Below are 7,292 nucleotides of genomic sequence, written 5' to 3'. Positions count from 1 at the left end.
GCCTGTTTGCGGTCGCCACGGTAACCACGTGCTGTCCGTTTTGTCTTACTTACAGGTTAAATTAGGGATTTGTTCAGTCTGTTTCTGCATCCTCATGTCTCCTCAGTGAAGTGGCTTTAAACGGCTCAGTGTGGTTAGAGATTGCTGAATGTAAAACATGAATGTTTCATCTCCACGGCTCCCTGATCACAGTTAAATCTGAAAATCTGTTTACTGTCCAATGAAAACAAACTCCAGAGGCTCTTCTCACTATAGAGGTTGTTGCATTTGGATGGATGTTTTTGTGTTTTCCACATTGTGAACAGTGTTAAACATGTGTTGTGTTACTGGAGGTGTTTCCTGACAGTCCTGGTGGAGGCTGAAGGTCACAAGGTCTGCTGCAGGATTCATGAGGATCCAGATGTTGATGCAGAGTTTCACAGTCTGGTTGTTTCTGATGGATGCAGAGATGATGATCAGCAGATAAATGTGGCTTCAGGAACCTTCATCGACCTCCAACACATGTAGAGTCTCTGTTGTTTTATGACAGAAAACCTGATATTATATTTCTGAATTACTGTAAACAGAATTATGTGGCTGAAATGAAGCAAATACCTTACTACTGAATGTCTATCAGATGCTGTTATGGGAACTATTAATCATATTTACTGTAATAATATGTAGAACTTCAAAAGTACATACATTTTACATACATTCACATACATTTTACATAAAATATATTTAAAAACAGATTGATCTTTTTAATATAATTTATATTTAAATATGTGTTAAAATATATTAAATTATTTTGTACATATCTCAGTATGTGTTTAACATATTCATGTACTTAAATTTTAAATTATTTCTAATGAATACACATACAAATACATGCTTTGTGTAATTAATGTTTTGCAAAACACTTTTTGACTCCAGTTTAGAAAGGTACTTTAGAAATCAAGTATATTATTATTATTATTATTCATAAATATATTATTATTATTAACAATAATAACAATGGTGACCATGAATAATAATAATAATAATAATAATAATAATAATAATAATAATAAATATATTATTATTATTAACAATAATAACAATGGTGACCATGAATAATAATAATAATAATAATAATAATATTAATAATACTTAAAGAAGAAAGAAAGAGCTGTCTGTAGCCCTTAATAGAGTCAATAGACTTAAAATATATGAAGATTTTTTAATACATACATGCATTTTTATAATTTAATATATTGCTAATTATTTGTATAAAGATTTAATTATGGTTTTTAAAATTATTTTCAGTCTCTAGAAATGTATGTTATCTTTAAAAAATGTTTACATGTCTCAAATATATCAATTTTAAAAATAAAAAATATAAATATATTAATATTCACAATATTTTTATTTGTAATGCTAACATATGAAGAGTTCATTTGCAAAACCTCCGTTTTCAGAAAACTCATTTTTTATTGTTTTCTTGAGATAATAATAATAATAGTAATAACACTAATAATTTATTTTTTCTCTATGTTGTCATGTATTTTTGTACTGAGTCAAATCCACTCAACTTCAGTTTGATTGATGTTATCTCAAGTAAACAATAAAAAATGTTAGCAAAACGGAGTTATCTGTTTTTGCAAATGTACTCTTCATATATTCATACATATGTTAAAGAATAAATGATGTACTCAATATCGTTTTTTCAAAATCAACAAAGTTTTAAAACATATCTGTAGTGAATAAAACCTTCACAGGTTGTAACCTGTTGTAACCTCTTTCTCTGTCAGCGACAAAAGTGTCTCCTGTCCGTCATCTTGTTAGCAGCCAGGTTCACTTGTTTTTAATCATGACGGCTCCACCTGCAGACAGGTGAGGACCTGGACAGAGGACTGACTGTACCTGCAGACAGGTGAGGACCTGGACAGAGGACTGACTGTACCTGCAGACAGGTGAGCTCATCAGTACACCTGTACGGTCCTCACAGATCCACCTGTCCTCCCGGTAAACTGCCGCCGGTGTTACGCTCTGCTTCGGATCCAGATTAGTTTGTGCTCCCCTTCACTGCGTGTCTTCTGTTATCTTAACTGACGTTCAGTAGAGCATAAAGTTAAAAACTGTTAATTTAAAGATGGAAAACGGAGACAGAAACAAGACTCAGGTAACATTAAAGTGGAGCAATGTGGAGTTTAAATATTCATGAAACATTTTTAAATCACTTCAGTTTTAAAACGACTTAGAGTGGTTTAAACCGGCTGATGTTTGTTATTAGCTTACATTAGCGCTGCGTGGCTAGCTGTTAGCTACTAACAGCTATGGAGTCGGATTATTTACTAATATTCAGCTAACAGAGATGGAATGTAGAGTTTAGAGATCTAACTGCATATTAAAGTACACAATATCCAACAGTAGTGGAAGAAATGCTTTTAAATAAAAGCTAAATGTAGTAATAAGGAGTATTCAGCGTGTTTTTATTCTGCTAACATGATAATAACAGCAAAATACAAGTTTATCTCCTATACAAAAATTAAATATGCCCAAATTTAGCACTCTAAAAGGGCAATTTTGCATTTTTCTATTCTACATACATTTATTACTTGGAATTAAAACACAAATAAGTATATTTACTGAAGTACTTTGAGCTTCTGTTACTTCAGGTTACATTTCAGACTTGTATTTTTTACTCAGTTACTACTATTATTTAGTTTTTCTGATTCATAGTTTACACTAACAAAACTTGAGAAAATCTTACTGAAACAGCACATTGCACAATATTAAACAATTAAACCATCAAATCTAAAAATCAATCATTAGATAAATAACACAACATGTATGGAAGTGTGTGGATCAGAATTATTGGGGTGGAAGAAGTGTTTGGATCTTTTACTGTAGTAAAAATACCAAAATAGTAAAGTAAACTTACAGCATTACAAGTCATACCTCAACAGGTCCTACTGAAGTAAAAGTACGTAGGAGCAAAATGTGGTTCAATGATTTAATGTCAGCTGGAGTCGATTTTTAAATCAAACAAGTCGACCTACAAGATGATGGAATATCGTGAATTTTAATCTTAAATTTGAAAATTTTCCAACAATATTTCACATCATACATGACAACACTGCCTGCAGTTCAACCGAAAACTCTGCAAATCTTAATTTTTGACATTTTTTTTAAAAATCAGGTGTGTCGACTGATGTGATTTTGATAAAATATGATTACATTTAAGCTCAGACCTGGAATTTTTCCAACTTTGCTTTACGTCAAACATGAAAACACTGCCTGCAGTTCAACCCAGACGTGTTTTTGCTCATTAACAGGACGTTTCTGTGTCTTCAGGTGTTCAGAGTGTCAAGTAGATTTGTTCCTGATTGTTTCCGTCCAGGTTCAGACTCTGGTAGTTGGGATCTCCTCTGAGGTTCTCATAGGTGGCAGACTGGAAGTTAAAGCAACATTTTAGTACAAAAAAATCACGAAATCAAAAACAATTATCATGTTTATTATCTTGTTTTAACATTTTCATTGATGTAGATTTGCAGCTGGACGTTGCTGCTGTTCATTAGATTCATTTTAGTTTTCAGATTGTTGACATTTTGTCTTTAAATCAGAAGTTTTAACTCTAAATGACTGAATACCACAGAAGAAATAGAACATAAAACCTCTGTAGATGAACAGTTAAAATAAAAAGCAGTGGAATACTGCAACGTTATGAAACTATGAAACAGGGAAAATCTTGTAAAATAGATGCATTTGTAATTATTTTTCACTGATATATTTTCTTTCTAATAACAGGAAATATCTGTCAAATAGTTATAATTGTAGCTGATGTAATTGTATCATTTTATGGGAACACATTATGAAATATGTAAATAATAGTATTTAAACCCAATTAAACAGCTTTCTATCAGCAACTTAATGTTCTCATATTGAGTCAATGTAATTGAGTTGATTCGCAAAAATTCTGATTTCTCTGAAATTTTTCACTTTTTTTTCAATCAACCTAACGGTTTAAGAGTCAGAGACGTTCACCTCCATGTTCCTGATTCCCTGATTCTTTTTCTTCAGTTTGTAAAGAAGCAGAATGACGGCCAACATCCCTCCAATCACCACCGAACCTCCGACCACAAGCAGCACTGGAAGGAAGTTTAGTTCATTCAGCTCACAAACGTACATAAAGAAGTTCAACAACACCAGAGTTTATCACGATTAATTAGTCCAAAGTTGCCTCATGAGCCGAGAAAATAGAAAAAACTGAATTAAATGAACTAAACTTGAGAAAACAAATTGAACAAACTCAGAATGTTAAATAAATTCAACTCAGACTTTCTCTGTTTTTACACACGTGGACAAAATTGTTGGTACCCCTCAGTTAAAGAAGGAAAAACCCACAATTCTCACTGAAATCACTTGAAACTCACAAAAGTAACAATAAATAAAAATTTATTGAAAATTAAATAATCAAAATCAGCCATCACTTTTGAATTGTTGATTAACATAATTATTTAAAAAAACAAACTAATGAAATAGGGCTGGACAAAAATGATGGTACCCATAACTTAATATTTTGTTGCACAACCTTTTGAGGCAATCACTGCAATTAAACGATTTCTGTATTTGTCAATGAGCGTTCTGCAGCTGTCAACAGGTATTTTGGTCCACTCCTCATGAGCAAACAGCTCCAGTTGTCTCAGGTTTGATGGGTGTCTTCTCCAAATGGCATGTTTCAGCTCCTTCCACATATGTTCAATGGGATTCAGATCTGGGCTCATAGAAGGCCACTTTAGAATAGTCCAACGCTTTTCTCTCAGCCATTCCTGGGTGTTTTTGGCTGTGTGTTTTGGATCGTTGTCCTGTTGGAAGACCCATGACCTGCGACTGAGACCAAGCTTTCTGACACTAGGCAGCACATTTCTCTCCAGAATGCCTTGATAGTCTTCAGATTTCATCGTACCTTGCACACTTTCAAGACACCCTGTGCCAGATGCAGCAAAGCAGCCCCAAAACATTACTGAGCCTCCTCCATGTTTCACCGTAGGGACAGTGTTCTTTTCTTCGTATGCTTGGTTTTTGAGTCTATGAACATAGAGTTGATGTGCCTTACCAAAAAGCTCCAGTTTGGTCTCATCTGTCCAAAGGACATTCTCCCAGAAGCTTTGTGGCTTGTCAACATGCATTTTTGCAAATTCCAGTCTCGCTTTTTTATGAGTTTTTTTCAGCAGTGGTGTTCTCCTTGGTCGTCTCCCATGAAGTCCACTTTGGCTCAAACAACGACGAATGGTGCGATCTGACACTGATGTACCTTGGCCTTGGAGTTCACCTTTAATTTCTTTGGAGGTTGCTCTGGGCTCTTTGGATAGAATTCCAACGATCCGTCTCTTCAATTTGTCATCAATTTTCCTCTTGCGGCCACGTCCAGGGAGGTTGGCTACTGTCCCGTGGGTCTTGAACTTCTGAATAATATGAGCCACTGTTGTCACAGGAACTTCAAGCTGTTTAGAGATGGTCTTATAGCCTTTACCTTTAAGATGTTTGTCTATCATTTTTTTTCGGATGTCCTGGGACAATTCTCTCCTTCGCTTTCTGTTGTCCATGTTCAGTGTGGTACACACCTTTTCACCAAACAGCAGGGTGACTACTTGTCTCCCTTTAAATAGGCAGACTGACTGATTATGAATTTGGAAACACCTGTGATGTCAATTAAATGACACACCTGAGTTAATCATGTCACTCTGGTCAAATAGTTTTCAATCTTTTATAGAGGTACCATCATTTTTGTCCAGGCCTGTTTCATTAGTTTGTTTTTTTAAATAATTATGTTAATCAACAATTCAAAAGTAATGGCTGTTTTTGATGATTTAATTTTCAATAAATTTTTATTTATTGTTACTTTTGTGAGTTTCAAGTGATTTCAGTGAGAATTGTGGGTTTTTCCTTCTTTAACTGAGGGGTACCAACAATTTTGTCCACGTGTGTACATTTTCTACATTTATAGAAGGTTTTTTCAAACAAAAGTGAAAAAATTACATTCTTTCAGTGTTTGTTGGTTCAACTTAATGTTCTTGTGTTGAGTCAACACAATTTATTAGAGTTGATTCAACTTATTTCCAAGGTTTGGACTTAATTTAACCAGACGGGGACAATGAATTTAACAGTTTAAAAAACAGCTGTTTAATATATATTACCATTAATCACATCTGTTGGACCAGATTAATGCTCTTGTATTGAGCCAACATAAATTATTAGAGTTAATTAAACTTAATTCAAAGGGTTGAGCTCAACTTAATTTATTAGAGTTAATTTAGCTCATTTCCAAGGTTTGGGCCTGACTTCATTTAACCACACTGGGACAATGAATTTTACAGTTTCACACAAAATAAAATTATTTTCTTTTAGCCACAAGAACTTCTGTTGAACCAGTTTAATGTTCTTGTGTTGAGTCAACAGAAGTATTTAGAGTTGATTCAAATTAATTCAAAGAGCTGGGCTGAACCTAATTTGATTAAGTCTGTATAAGTAATACATTTTACAGTTTTAAATAAATTGCTCAAGTAAATAAACTTGTTTCAACTTGAACTCAACTCTATAAAAACATGGAAATACTTTGTGTTTTTGATTGAGTTCATTTTGTCCACATTCAACTGCGAAGAATTAATTCTTAAAATGATTTTAATTGGAAAAAACTAAATATTTACGCAAAATAAAAGAATTTTCTTTTAGCATTGAGCAAACTCCGTTATTCTAGTTTATTGAGGAACACACTAAATTTTATTGTAAAAAGTTCATGTTACACTTTTGTAAATAGAACAGGGACTAGTTTTATTTGCTTTTTAAACGTAATTTAGTAATTTGAGTGAACTAATTCATCATTTAAGCCAAAAAATCCAAAGAATCCTCGACTGTAGATTTGTGTTTTTTAACTGAAAATGAAGTTGAAGGAGCATAAATGGAGATGAATTTACCTGAAAACTGGCTGAAGGTTTCACGAGGTGGACTGAACGGAGGAGATCCTGAACTCTGGGTTGTTGGTGGTGCAGTGGTGGCTGATGGGATTGAAAAAGATTCAGAGTCTGATTTATGACAAAATCTGTTGGGTCATAAATATACATACAGCAACATGAATTATCAGTTTGGTAATGTAGAAAGTTTCTTAGTAGCCTCTTAACTTCTCATTAGTGATTCTGATCGACTACAGCTGCTGACTCCTCTGATCCAGTTTAAATAGAACCCATCAGATCCACTCATTAGACTCAAACACTACAGTGGGAAAGTCTGAGGAGCTCAGCAAAGATCTGAAAAAGAAAATCATTGACTTGAAC

This window comes from Acanthochromis polyacanthus, chromosome 6 (assembly GCF_021347895.1).
Source record: "Acanthochromis polyacanthus isolate Apoly-LR-REF ecotype Palm Island chromosome 6, KAUST_Apoly_ChrSc, whole genome shotgun sequence".
NCBI lineage: Eukaryota > Metazoa > Chordata > Actinopteri > Pomacentridae > Acanthochromis > Acanthochromis polyacanthus.
Note: the sequence above shows the minus strand (reverse complement) of the source record.